This window comes from Chrysochloris asiatica, unplaced genomic scaffold, assembly GCF_000296735.1.
Source record: "Chrysochloris asiatica unplaced genomic scaffold, ChrAsi1.0 scaffold00042, whole genome shotgun sequence".
NCBI classification, from domain to species: Eukaryota; Metazoa; Chordata; class Mammalia; order Afrosoricida; family Chrysochloridae; genus Chrysochloris; species Chrysochloris asiatica.
Window position 1 is genome coordinate 6070463 of NW_006408560.1, and position 14484 is coordinate 6084946.

The 14484-nt window shown below is 41.8% G+C and overlaps 3 non-coding genes and 2 pseudogenes across 3 annotated transcripts; 1 reads left to right on the forward strand and 4 right to left on the reverse strand.

Annotated features, from left to right (window-relative positions):
• Positions 1-4505: 4505 nt before the first annotated feature.
• TRNAV-CAC lies at positions 4506-4578 on the reverse strand. Its single transcript has one exon. It is a non-coding gene; the product is annotated as a tRNA-Val (tRNA).
• A 1203-nt stretch (positions 4579-5781) lies between these two features.
• TRNAG-CCC lies at positions 5782-5852 on the forward strand. The gene has a single exon. It is a non-coding gene; the product is annotated as a tRNA-Gly (tRNA).
• A 789-nt stretch (positions 5853-6641) lies between these two features.
• Positions 6642-6715, reverse strand: TRNAN-GUU. Its single transcript has one exon. It is a non-coding gene; the product is annotated as a tRNA-Asn (tRNA).
• Positions 6716-7937: 1222 nt separating this feature from the next.
• LOC102821130 lies at positions 7938-8315 on the reverse strand (annotated as a pseudogene).
• A 371-nt stretch (positions 8316-8686) lies between these two features.
• On the reverse strand, positions 8687-9203 carry LOC102826731 (annotated as a pseudogene).
• Positions 9204-14484: the final 5281 nt, after the last annotated feature.

A 14484-nucleotide genomic window follows, 5' to 3' on the forward strand; every position in this document is an offset into this window, starting at 1 on the left:
GTAAGGTGATCTGTCCCCTTTTGTATTCTAGTCTGTGTTTCAGTTTCCATCAGAGCAAAGCTTTTTTCTTTAAACTTATGTGTGCAGAAACTTATGTTTTTGCCGATGGTGAGGCTCAGCAGAGAGATGCCTGAACTTCTGTGGGAAGGCTTAGTTTCCTATGGATACTGGAGGGAGCCAGGTTGAAAGACTGAAGTTGTTGGGACCAGGCCATCCAGGAAAGTTTGCTGTGGGTTACTCTCTCACAATCAGAATTGGTTCTACCCAGTAGGAAGACCCAGTAAAGGAGCACAGCCAGGGGCTGCCAAGCCTTGGGGGGTAGGACCTTCCTTGAGTTGGCATTTGGCATTTCTTTCTCTTCCTTAGCAGGACTGAAACCTGCCCCCTTTAAAGATCTTTCTTCCATAAGGTTTATGTTTTTCTGTATGTGATTAAACAGTGTATGACTACTGGTGGAAGATTTCTGTGAATGCATGTTGTCCCTGTGAGTCTTTCATTGTTATCTTTGTGGGCCCTGGGGTCCTTCTCCCATATAAGCCTCAAGCATATGGTATATGTGTTATATCTGTTTATGTGTCTATATTGCTATTGGTTTGATTTCTTGCTTTGTTAGAAGAAAGCTGCTACATTGGGTACCATAAGGTCAGCTATTCAAACCCAATAGCTGCTCCTTGGGAAACCCTATACAGAATTGCTAAGAGTCAGAAATGATTCGACAGCATTTAACAATAACTTAACAACATACTCCTTTACTGGCTAGATGCCAGCAAGTGTCTGCTAGTTTCTAGATTTGTTAGGGAGTTAAATCAGTGAAAGCGTTGGTATTGCTATTGTTTGGCATCTTGCTTTGTTAGTTTTGTGTTCTCCTTCCAGGAATAGTAACACTTAAACTATGACCAAGAGAGCAATCTAGTAGAAATTGTTTAGGATTCTTGCTTTGCTAGTTTTATTGTCTATGTTTTTTTTCCTAAGAATGTTAAAACATCTCATTTATCCTTATTAAATATAGAAAGAAACTAAGGTTTAAAGATATATCAGTCTTCCAAATATTCAGACTTTATTAAATATCCTCATCTCTGATATTGTGTTGCTTTGCTTTATGTCATTGCTTTGCTCTGAAGAAAAACCATTTATTCAGATTGATATATGATAAAGTGATTCCCCCCCCCCCCCCAAATTTCCTTAGGCTTTATATGCTGTTGTTTGTTAAATGTGTCCAGTAGGTTCCAATTCATAGTGACCCTGTATAGGATTTCTAAGGAGCAGCCCAGTGCGTATTTTACAGTGCCACACCAAGAGTCCAGGCATTACATTGTTGTCATTGCTGTTGTTAAGTGCCATGGAGTTGGTTCTGACTCACAATGACCATGCGGTTCAAACCTACCTTGTGGTCCAGTGTTTATCCTACAGCGCCACACCAAGCATTATTGTTGTTGCTGTTAAGTGTCATCACGCTGATTCCAGCAGTAGGAGCTGCAGGACATGTGTGAAGCCCACTCTGAGGCCGTTCTCAGATCAAGGGATGCCTTGAGGAGAACAACAATGGAAGCCTTGCTGGCCAAAGAATCTGGGAAAGAACACACTAACCTCATAGCTTGGGAGCAGGGACTGTAACTGGAGACAAGAATCATTATATATTTGATTTACAGCTAAACATAATTAAATTGGATATTGTGATCTAAAGGTTACTGTGTTAATAATAAAATTTTGATGCATACGCTACCCAGATATGCTTCTTGCCAAAAAGTATACTTAAAGCTGTATTGTAGATAATAAAGTCACTCTTAACTGACCATCTTGAGTCCTCTGCCACTTTCATTCTCCGTCTGCCCGTGCCCCCACCCCCATTCATGCAGGACTAGTTCATGCATCCAGCCAATAGATAACCTAACCTATATAGGGTTTCCGAAGAGCAGCTGGTGAGTCTGGTGAGTTAGAACCACTGACCTTGCCATTCAAACCGAACTTGGTTTCAAGTGCTTATCTAGGTTTAATTAATTGTGTATGAATAATAATATAATAAGACTAGCATTATTGTTATAGTTAAGTGCCATTGAGTCGATTCTGACCTATAGTGACCCTGTATAGGGTTTCCAAGGAGTAGCTGGTGAGCTTGAACCGCCAACCTTGCAGTTCAAACAGCTTTGCAGGCTGGTGCATTTACCCACAGAGCCACACCAGGACATTATAGAGGCATTTCTTAATTGAAAAAATTTCAGTTATGATCCTATGGGGAAAAACAAAATGATACCAAAGAATAAATGTACAAAAACACACTAAATTCTGTATGTTTTTAAATTGTGCTAAAAGGTTTTATTTAACAAAGAGGTGGACAACTCTCATTTGACTAGTAATTCATGTTGATGTTTCCTCTTAGGTTTTTGCCTAATATTGGACATCAGACACATATTAATAGCAACTTCTTAAATTTAACAACACAAAAGGTAGTGGGTTTCCATAAAGCTTAATTCAGATATTTATTTAGAAGATATTTTTTCAAAACTGTTATATGGTATATCTAAAGCTTTTCCAAAAATGTCAGCCTTACATATTTAGTTATTTGTTTAAAGATATTTTAAAAATTGACTTTGTTTGGGCTTTTAAAGGATATTATTAGAGGCTAATTGTGTCTCTGGAGTCCTGGTGTGGCACTGTGGGTTAATGCGTCAGATTGCAAAGCCATTTGAACTGCAAGGTCCACAGTTCAAGCTCACTAGCTTCTCCTCGGAAACCCTATACAGGGTATCTATGGGTTGGAATCGACTAGACGGCACTTAACAACAACAATTGTGTTCCTATTAGGTTTGATTATCTGCAGTTGAAAACTTGGGCACTAGTCATGTGTAGGACCACAGCCTGACTTCTCAGTAGCTGAGTAGTTTGGAGGCCATCCCCTCGGCAGAATACATTCCAAAAGTAGATTTTCTGTGAGAAAGAAAAACTTGAATGGCTATGCATTTTATTACTCAGTCTACAGCAGATAATAGAAAGAAGTTACAAAGGTTAGAGGCAGGGCCCCAGGATCCATTCTCACTACTGATTGAGGAAACTTTGTGGTCTTTAACGATAGAGACTGTGGCACTACAAGGCCCATCTTGTGGTAACCCCTACAGGATCCTGATTGGCTCTTGAGTATTACACCAGCTCAGTGTTAAGAAAAGCCACTGGAAGGCAGTGTTCTGAGCATGCTAGAGAAGGGTGCCCAGTTGACTTCCACCTGAGGCTAGTTGGAAAAGGCCGAATATGGATGATATCCTTTTCCTTTTCTGCTGTCTCCATAGAAGAACATCACTATCTCCACAGCAGAGCTTCAGGTTACTCTTCTTGTTGTTGTTAAGTGCTGTCGAGTCAATTCCGACCCATAGCGACCCTGTATAGGGGTTCCCACGGACCTTGCAGTTCAAATGACTTTGCAGTCTGATGCATTAGCCCACACCAGGACTCCCAGGTTACTCTTGGAGGTATATAAAGCAGAGTAATCAGTGAGAGATTCCTACTCTGCAGGTAGGACATATAACCCAAATCAGTCTGAAGAAATGACAGAAGAAGAGACCACCATACATGTTTCCCAGGAGTCTCATAAAGAATTATGAGTGTGAAATTTCTCAGGGAGGAGTAAGGCAGGGAGCATAGGGGACCTCTTGGAAAAAGTTTAAAAACAAAGACTTTGTCTCAAGGACAGGAAGTCTCTTTGATCCTCTACTGTACCTCCTGTGCCTGGCCCAGTGCCTGGAACATATATAATGGGTGCTCGGTAAATGTTCATTGAGTGGATTCTCAGATTTCTAAGCACTTGATCATCAGATCAGTTTGAATCACAAGGTCAGGGATTCAAACTCATTAGCCCCTCCTCAGAAACCCTATACAGGGTAACTATGAGTCACAAACAACATGATGGCACTTAACAACAACAACATAGTTCCATAGGTCCCTAGAGAAGCCCCCTGAGCAGCTATTGTTAGCCAAGCCAAGTCTCTGAAACAGCCTGGGATGACTCTTAGAGAATGAAAGCATTAATCCCAGACCTTGCTCATTTTGCAGTCGGCTTACTGTAAACAGCCCACGTATAATATCTCTGCAGTTCACTCCCTGTGCAGTCTAGCTGGTTTTACCCACCTTGAAGGCTGACCTGTTCTTGGGGGTGGAGAAGAACACCAGCCCCTGGGAGGTCTGGAACCTGAGTGCTGAAAAACAGCATCCTATAATAAGTTTTGTCTACTCCTAGCAGTGGAATCCATCTTGATGAAATGCTGCTCATTTAGTATGTTGTAAGTGCCATGAAGTCAGTTCCAACTCATTGTTGTTTTTAAGTGCCATTGAGTTGGTTTGGACCCATAGAGAAAACCCTATAAGTATCACTATGAGTCTGAAACGACTTACTAACAACAAAAGGGTTTCCAAGGAGCAGCTGGTGAGTTTGAGCTGTAGAATTAGTGGTTCAAAACAACCCTGTGGCCCAGTACTTTATTCTACAATGAGCAAGATGCAAGAAGAATAAACGAAGTTGTTTCTGCCCGGTTTCGAACCGGGGACCTTTCGCGTGTGAGGCGAACGTGATAACCACTACACTACAGAAACCTTCCTGTTTGCAATCCCCCTCCTAAATAGGCCATTTCTCGGAAATCCCTACCTATTGCTATGAGTATGTTTTTTCCTTAATCAAAATCTTTTTAAATTCCAGCAGCAAAGCTTTTATTCTGTGAGATGGAGTTAAGCATTTTATTAAGCCCTTCCATGTCCGCTTGCAAGTCTCTTTCCTATAATAATCCTTTGCTTAAATGAAAACCCTTCCTCACCTATTAATCCATAGAATACAAGATCCCTTTATTGAAGGGTGAAGATGTGGCTAACACTCCCTGTAACAAGTAGAGAGTGGTCTGCAATGCTTTTAAAGAACTCATTGGGGCAGTGAGTTTTAGCATTTGTGACTCTGAAGTACGTATGAGGCATAAACTTATAAATTAGGAGTTTTGAGTTGCTTCTACAGGTTGTAATTTAGAGAAAAAGAGATGTGGGAATAAATGTAGATCTAGTTGATGTGGGTGGTAATTGAAAGGGTATTGGCCAGAGCTGGCATGCATCTTCTGTGTTGAGAAGAGGGCAGATGGAGCCAAAGCTCTGCAAGGTCAACATGGCAGTTAATTTCCTTGCTGAGTTCAAGTTGATGACTTGGCCTTGATCTAGCTTGATTTCTCTGCAAAAAAGCATGATTATGTGTCTGCAGTTCCTATTTCTCAAAAAGTCATAATGACTTCTAGTCCCAACATGTGGGAGAGTTCTCTATGTTCCTTTCTTCAGTTTAATTTCTCCAGGGAAATGGGGAAAAGAAATATCTTAATATTTCACTTTTATCAAAAGACTAATACATTAACATTTGAGACATCAGTATTTATTTAAAATTTTGTTGTTGTTGTTAGGTGCCTTCAAGTCGGTACTAACTCATAACGACCTCTTATGCACAACAGAACAGAATACTACCCAGTCCTGTGCCAACCTCACAATCATTGCTACTCTTGAGCCCGTTGCTGCTGCCACTGTGCCATCCATCTCGTAGGGGTCTTCTATATCTCTGACATTTCACTTTATCATGCATAATGACTGGTCCCTCCTGATAATATGTCTAAAGTATGAGAGATGACATCTGTCCATTCTGGTTTCCAAAGAGTATTCTGGCTGTACTTCTCCCAACGCTATGTGAAACCTGTTTTAGAACTCAATGAAACATTCATTGTTTCTAATGATTCTTTATTACTGTTTTCCTTGAACATAAGCCTGGGGAAGGCACTGGTGGTTCAATGGTAGAATTCTCGCCTCCCACGCGAGAGATCCGGGTTCGATTCCCGGCTAGTGCATTTTAGGGGTTTTTACTTTACTTCTTTTTGTGCCAATTTTTCGTACCTCCTCTCTAGGCGCTGGTATGGTGCTGTGGGTTAATGAGCTAGACTGAAAAGCCCGCTTCTACTTCAAGGTTGACGGTTCAAGTATCCAGCCACTCCTTGGAAACCTTATGCACTGTCAGTATGAGTTGGAACCAATTCCTCCGCACACCACCACCAAGTTCGACTTTATTGTACTTCTAACAGCCAGAAGTAACGGCAGCTACAAGGCCTTCCGGAGAAGAAGACCTCCCTTTAAACTGAGACTTTGCAGAGCCCATTAAGAATGTTTTAATTCTGGGGCTGGAGTTGTTGTTAGGTGCCGCCAAGACTCATAGCGACCGTATTGCACAACAGAACTGCACAACACTGCCAGGCCATGCGCCATCCTCACATTTGTTGCTAGGTTTGAGCCCATTACCCATAAATAACATTTCAAGAGACTTAAGTAGTATCTAGAATTTATTTACAAAAAAATAAGAAGGAAATCCCATGCAGGTGGAATTTGGGACACACATGTGACATAAAGGATTAAATAAATACTAGCACACACAGTTAAAGACATCAGGTGTCAAGAGTAACGTAACAGGTATTGATTTTGCTCTCTCAAAGAAGCTCTGAGTTATACACGTTTTTCGTGGTGGTGCGGTATGGAACACTTCGGTTTAGGTAGCCCTGTTATGGACAAGACAGGAGTTTAAGTGAGGCCAGGTCTCACACACAAACAGAACACTTTATATACTCTGTGTTTTAAAACAAGAACCTCGTCCCTGGGTGGGCTCGAACCACCAACCTTTCGGTTAACAGCCGAACGCGCTAACCGATTGCGCCACAGAGACAGCCTTGAATGTCTCTTGTTTCAACAGCAAGTGACAATTTACAAACCACTAAGCAGTGCCACCGACTTTCAATGTTGCAGATTGTGCAAAGCCTCGAAAACTCGGGTCGACAGAGGCGACGAATAGTGTTTGTTGGTCATTTTTGGAACGGTTGCGTGATTCCTAAATTAGAAGGGCAGCCGAACGGCCTACGCCCCTCTCGGTTTCTCGCCAGCCTCAGAAGTCAGCTACCCCTGGAGACATCCGGGTCTGTGACACCCACCTAACCTGAGTGGGGCCCGAGACACACTGAGGCCCGTGGGCTCTGGGAAGTCCTTTGCGGTCCTTTGCTCCGCCTGCCATCTGGCAGTCAATGGGGCAGGAGCGGGGAAACGACGGGGAACTCCGGAACCGTGAAGACTAGGGTAGACCGGGGAGGCGTGGGCCAGGCTGAGCTGTCTAGGATACCTGAGCTGAGAAGTAAAGACGCGATCCTGGGGAGGAGAAAATAATTTTTTTGATGTAGCCAAAAGAGGAGGGAGTAACCGAGGGACGGCAAGAAAACGAGAAAAGCTGAGCTCCCGCAGTTGTCCAAGAATGTAGCTTGACGTTGGAGTAGATTGCGACTCTGTCGGTTCCGTCTCACAACGACCCTGCACAGGGTTTCAGAGGAGCGGCTGGTGGGTCTGAACCGCTAACCTTTACTGTTAGTAGTAGTCCAGTGCTTATACTACGACGCCATACGAGGACTCCAACAAAACCCTATGGTGCATGTGATATTAATGATACTGTTTGATGATTTCTACATTCCACTGGGTCACCTTGCTTTGGAATGGGCACAAATCTCTTCCAAATCGGTTGGTCAAATAGCTGTCTCTCTAACTTCTTGGCATACATGACTGAGTGACTCCAGTGCTACTTTCCTTTGTTGAAAGATTTCAATTCATAGTCTGTCAATTTCTGGAGCTTTGTTTCTCATCAAGGCCTTCAGTGTGGTTTGTATTTATTTCTTCCTTCAGTATCATCAGGTTCTTGATCATAAGCTACCTCTAGAAATGGTTTGTACATTGACCAATTCTTTTTAATACAGTCTCTGCATATTCCTTCCATCTTCTTTTGATACTTTATGCATCATTCAGTATTTTACCCATAGAATTCTTCAGTATTGCAACTTGAGCTTGATTTTTATTTTTTTAGTTTAATAAAGGTTTATTTTTCAAAATGTACAGTTGGTTGGACATGTTCATGCATCCTCACCAGCAGCTGGGGCATCCCCACCCTTTGTGTTTCTGGTGTAAATTACTTGAGCTCTGTGTTTTGAAACCAACTTGATAAGTCCTTTACTAAGCAGCTCCTGAAGTGCTGCCCTGGCCAGGGAACCGCAAATCTTCAGTCTCTCGGAGACAACAGCTGGTGTTATCAGTTTATAGTTGGGAACTTCCTTACAGAGCTTGTCATATGTGTCTTTGTCAAACAAGACCAGGTTATTAAGCTTGTCCCGAACTTTCCCTTTGGACCACTTCTTCTTTTTGGCCTTGCCCCCAGATTTATTCACTAAGTCTTTGTCTTTCTTGGCTGACTTTCTGGCGTCTTTCTTCTTCTTGTCGTCCTTGGGAGGCATCACGAAGCTTGGAGAGGAGCTACAACTGCAGCCTAGCTAAGATGTCAGACAGAAAGGGCGCTTGATTTTTTTTTATTTTTTATTTTTTACTTCAGTTCTTTCAGCTTAAAAAATGCTGAGCATATTCTTCCCTTTTGATTTTCTAACTCCAGGTCTTTGTACATTTCATTATAATACTTGACTTTGTCTTCTCTAGTTGCCATTTAAATTTTCTGTTGCACTCTTTTACTTCCATTTCTTCCAGTTGCTTTAGCTTCTGTACCCTCAAGAGCAAGTTTCAGAGTCTCTTCTAACATCCATTTTGGTCTTTTCTCTTTCTTGTCTTTTTTTTTTTTTTTAATCTTCTATTTGCATTTTATTTTAAGCTTAATTTACTCCTGAACCACAAGTTTTTGTTTCTTCTGGAATATCTTTGTCTTCTATGCAATCTCCTCTTTTGGTTTAGGAACAGTTTGCTCCTTTTCAGTGAGAATCATCCCAATGTGGCTCACATCGGAGTTGACCCAACCATGAGCTCTATAAGTTCAAAGGCGCATCTTGACCTGGATGTGCTCAGTGACCAGAGAATTCACATCTAAACCCTTAAGTTCAAGCATTGCTCTCTGCATATTTTAAGCATTTGCAGCAAAAATCCAGCACTCTTTTTGGGCCACCAACCCTGTGACCAACCCCACTATTTGACCTGGACACACCTACCAATGCTATCATTGTAACACCCTGAATGATACACATTGCTTCTGCAAAGAGACATCTTTCAGATACTTGGTGTTTTTTTGTCATGCATATCCTTGATGACCTTGGCAGTTTCATGGGTGTTCTTAAAATGGACCTGGAGATTTGATTTGAACCTCTTGATTTGCATGACTTTGTAGGGCTTTCTGGATCAGATCAAGTGAGTATGGAACCATTTTGTGAGATTAACTCAAGCTGCTTGGTGGGGGGTGGGGAGAAGAACTTTTTTTTCTCTGTCTTTTTGATGAGTTTTTGCTTTCATCCTACAGCTCTTCTGGTCTTCAATCATTAGAGTCTAATGCATCAACTCTGTCCTTGAGAAGGTCTTTAAATTAAGGTGGAATCTACTCATATTTTGACTCTTGTGGACTTGTTTTAACTTGTTTCAGTTTCAGCCTGAAATTGCATGTGAGCAATTGATGGTCTGTTTCACAGTTGGCCTTGGGCCTTGTTTTGACTGCTGGTATTGAGCTTCTTCTTCCTTCCTTCTCACAAATGTAGTCAATTTGGTTCCCACGTAGTCCATCTGGTAAGGTCCATATGTATAGTGTTGCAGACCGTGTAAGACTAGTCAGAGGTTTGAGGCCCTCTAGGGCTGAGTGTAACAAATGAGGCCACTGGCAGTTAATGGAAAATTGCTTTCATCTTAATATTCAGGTATATATATTAAATTAATACACTGGAGCCTTTGAAAATCCACAGATAAATGTGATATTTTCCTAAAGCCGAGACTAAAGGTTGCAAGGTTAAACCTTTCTCCAAAGGATTAACTAAAAATATTTTAGCTACTTCTCGGTTCTTTGTTCCATAGACAAAGAACCCATCCTCCCTAATCCCTTTTCCAGGTGCAGCCCATTCACCTGGGCATCTCCTGCAGAACTCTCACCTTCCCCCAACTGACCTCAGGGGCTATAGATATGTTAATTGGGCCTGAGAATCCAAGTTGCTGGCCTGGGATTCGAACTAGTGAAGTACAATGTAAAGTTACCTGAATGTCTGGAAAATTACTGATGTTAGCTGTATCCTGTTTTAGTCCCTCCCAGCTTGGTGTGAAACTCCTCCCCTAAATAAAACAGAGGCCCGGGCCTCCCCAGGTGTGCATTACTGGTTGGAAGGCATGGAGTAAAGATTGCGGTGCATTACGGGTTGGAAGGCATGCATTAAAGATTGCAGGGCAGTGAGTTGCTGCCTGCAGAGGCCACGATGCCTGTAGTCCCAAGCCTGCCCACCAGTGATGTATCCACCCTGGCTTTGGGGTGCCTCATTGTCTCCCTTCTTCTGTTTGTCTGTGTATTCTTTCGCTATCCCTATCGCCGCTGGATCTCCCCTCCTCGTGAACCAAACACGCGTGACAACTATGTCGAGGGAAAACCCCGGCAGTATAGTTGCCTTTTAAGTTGTTGCAAAAAGTATTTGCAAAATTCTATCATGTGATCTCCAGCATCATTTTCCAACATCATATTTTCCAATTACTAATCCTTCCTCTTTATTTCCAATGTTTACATTCCAATCACCAATAATTAATCAATGTATCTTGATTGAATGTTTGATCAATTTCAGACTGAAGAGGTTGGTAGAATTCTTAAATTTCATCATTACTGCCTTTTGTGGTTGGTGCATAAATTTTAACAATAATGGTACTAATGGTCTTTCTTGTTATTAAGTGCCATTGAGCTCCTTCTGACTCATAGTGACCCTATATAAGATATCCAAGGAGCTGCTGGGGAATTTGAACTGCCAAACTTGTTAGTATTAGCAGTCCAGTGCTTATCCTACCATACCACATCTAGTCTTCCTTGTTGGTGTATGTATATTATACTACCATAGACAGCAATGTACTTCAAGATTGATCTTGAAATTCTTTTTGACTATAAAGGCAACACCATTCCTCCTCAGTTTATGTAGGAAGAATCCCCTCTATTAATGAACAGCTGAAGACCAATATTTAAGAGAAGGTGTCATTATAAACTAACATGAGAAACTGTAATAGGAAAGAGGAGGTGAACTTCCAGAACTCCACCTGAACTGTTAGAGGATCAATGATCCAGAGGCCATAAAACTCAGTGACAACGAGAAACTTATCTCAGGTGTGCCTGAACTGCCAGATATTGATGACTTTGAATGCAGGGAGAGGAGAGTAAAAATGTAACTCTAGAAAGAAAAATGAACAAGAGTGAATTGCTTTGGAAATATATACCATGTCAAATTTGGACGTAGATGACAGTTCTGGTTAGCTGTGTCATTACAGTGACCAAGTCACATGATATTTAAAGAAGCCAAAGATGAAGACTAGTTTACTAATTAGAGTCACACAGCCTATTCCACATTCATCACATTCATATGGAATCATACAGTATTGACTAATTTGTATCTGTTTTTTGTTAAGTCGTATTTTTGTGATTCATTCATATGGTTTCATATATTAGTCATTTAAAACAAAACAAAACAAAAGCAACCCATTGCAGTTGAATCAGTAGAAGTGCTTCATGGAATTTTCTAGGCTGTAATAGCGTAGTGGTTAAGAATCGGGCTACGAACCTTAAGGTCATCAGTTCGAAACTACCAGCTGCTCCGCGGGAGAAAGATGAGGCTTTCTATTCCCGTAAAGATTTACGATTTACACCCTCGGAAACCCTGTACAGGGCCCCTATGGGTCGGAACCGACTCGACGGCACTTAACAACAACAACAACAATATTTATTGAAGTAGATTGTTAAACTTTATTTCTACAAAACTACTGGTTGGGTCCCAAGTATTAGTTAATGAGCACAATCATTTGTGGCACCTATTGTTGAGTATTGTTCCATTGTGTAAACATAACACAATTTACTCACATGCCTGTTCATATCCTTTCATTTACCATCTCTGTTCTTCATCAGGCTTCCTGACTGTCCTCACCATTCTGCTCACCTTTCCACTGTTATTCTCTTCTCTCTTTTATTTCATTCTCCTTTGCTTGGTAATTTTGAATTTGGCAAAATAAAATCCATTTGAATTATGAATGCAAAAGACAAGGCAATGAGGATGAGTTATAACTGTTTACATGACAGAGCCACCAACTAGTGCAGAGTCCAATTAGAGTTACAATTGGAGTCCAATTCTCACAGGAAAGGAATGAAGATGAAAAGCAGGCAAAAACAGTTTCCTTTTGTGAAAGATTTCCATGTATCCTTTATCTCAAGGGTTTCTATGGAAGTGCAAGGAGAAAAACCATTAATAGTATCTTTGAACTCCACTAGCATTCTGGAAATAGAACCTTGTTAAAAACTATAGGGGAGTCATGTCTGAATTCTCCTGGCTTCACAAGGGCCAAAGAGAATCAAACTCAAAATCAGTCCAACATGAATTTCTATGAAGCAGAGATTAGACATGCCTTTACCCTAGAACCTTCTTTACCCTATTCTGAAACAAGCTATTACTCCCACTGCACTCTCTGCTTCACATCTGGGTTCAAAAATCTACTACAATGGCCACACTCATAATAATACTCATAATGAAGAGGTTGATTAGGGACTGCTCAGGCAAGTTACAAAGCTCTTTTAGGCAGTTTGTGAATACCCCAAGGGCATATTCTTCTACAAGCTGGTCTCATGTCTGCAGGCACTAAGCTTTACTCAGTCCATGGGCCTAGAGCCTGCAGCTGCTCTGTCTCTCCATGCTACTGCCTTTGCTGATGCTACTTTGCTAGGTAGGAATCTCATTCTCTGCTCAATCTCTTCCTTCTTGATAGTCCTTGGCTTATCTGTTCCTGCTTCTAAAATGGCTTCTTTTAAACCTAGCTGGATGGAAAAACGAATCAATCCCAATCTTGTTGTTGTTAAGTGCAGTCCCGTTGATTCTGACTCATAGTAACCCTGTCTAGGACTTCTGAGTAGAGGCTGGTGGGTTTGAACCGCCGACCTTGCAGTTCAAACAGACCTGTGTCCTGTATAACTTATTTGCCTGGTTCCACTCAAATACTTGGTGGGAATTAAGAAGACATTGAATGAAAAAGCCATTATCAAGTAAATTCAAGGTACCACAAACTTCAATTACTACCCCACTTTGCGGAAATGCACAACTGAATACACACCACAAATTAGATTGTTTTTGTCTGCTTGGATTCAGACTGGAGCTGGGAGTAGATCAAAGCCAGGTTGAGACCAAGCTAAGCACAATTATCACAGGGCAGCCACCTACCTGACAGTATCATATAGATACTTCTGAAAAAGTCCTAGGGATTTTCCTCTTTCCTTTGATCTATTTTAAACCTGCCCCCTGTGCCCTCTTACCACAGAAGAAGATTCACTGCCTTTCTCTCAGGTCAGAACCCTTTGGATATCTGAAAGGCAAATGGAGGGGAATAGGGCAGTTGCACATTCCTGAAGAACTCTCTCTACAGGGCCACTCCAGGACCCTGCTGCCCACCAAAGCTACTCTGAGGAGGTGGGAGGACAGCCTGTGCTGAGGATAAGCAGATTTTTCACATACTCACCTAGTTTATTCTTCTTCCAAGAAACTTCTGCCTGAAGCTTCTCTTTAGCTTGATGGGAATGGGTGTTAAGTTGATAAAGGGCCTCTTTGAGAGGACACAGAAGGAAGGCAAATGCCAAAGAAAAGAAGTACCCGAAGTATCTTGTCTGTAAGTTACTTTCAAACTATGTAGCAAATACATACACATGGAAAGAGACTGGCAAAACAAATGTGAAAATGTTCATTTGTAAGTGTGCAAGGATAATACGCTGGTATGGCGCTATAGGACAACAATACTGTGGTTGTTGTTGAGTGCCTTTGAGTTGGTTCTGAATCATAGCGACCCTTATAGGGTTTTCAAGGAACAGCTGGTGGGTTTGCACCTGTTCGCAGTCCAGTGCTGATCCTATAGTGCCACATCAACATGTTGTTGTTGTTATGGTTAGGTGCCATCGAGTTGGTACCGACTCATAGCACAACGAAACACTGCCCGATCCTGGGCCAACCTCACTATTGTTGCCATGCTTGAGTCCCTCAATCCTGCCACCAGGTGGTGGTGGTGGTGATATGCCGTGGAGTCATTTCCGACTCATAGCGACCCTGTACAGGGTTTCCGAGGCTGTAAATCTTTCCGGGAGCAGAAAGCCTCATCTTTCTCCCGTGGAACAGCTGGTAGTTTCGAACTGCTGACCTTGCTGTTCACAGCCTGATTCGTAACCACTACACTATCTTGCAACTTTTTTGTACGTTTGATTTTTTTTTTGGGGGGGGGGGGAAGGAAGATTGAAACTGTTGTCCCAGGTTTTATTTTGTTCTCTTGAGATAAAAAATTCTGAAAGTGAAAGATGTCTAAGAAGACAGCAGGAATGGTGGTGGTTCCCAGTGACCCAGACCATGAGGTACCTGTTGGGGGCCTCTCCAAGCCTGGACTACCCAGATTTTCTGCAGCAAACGAGGTTAATGAAGATTCTTGCTGCAAAAGAGC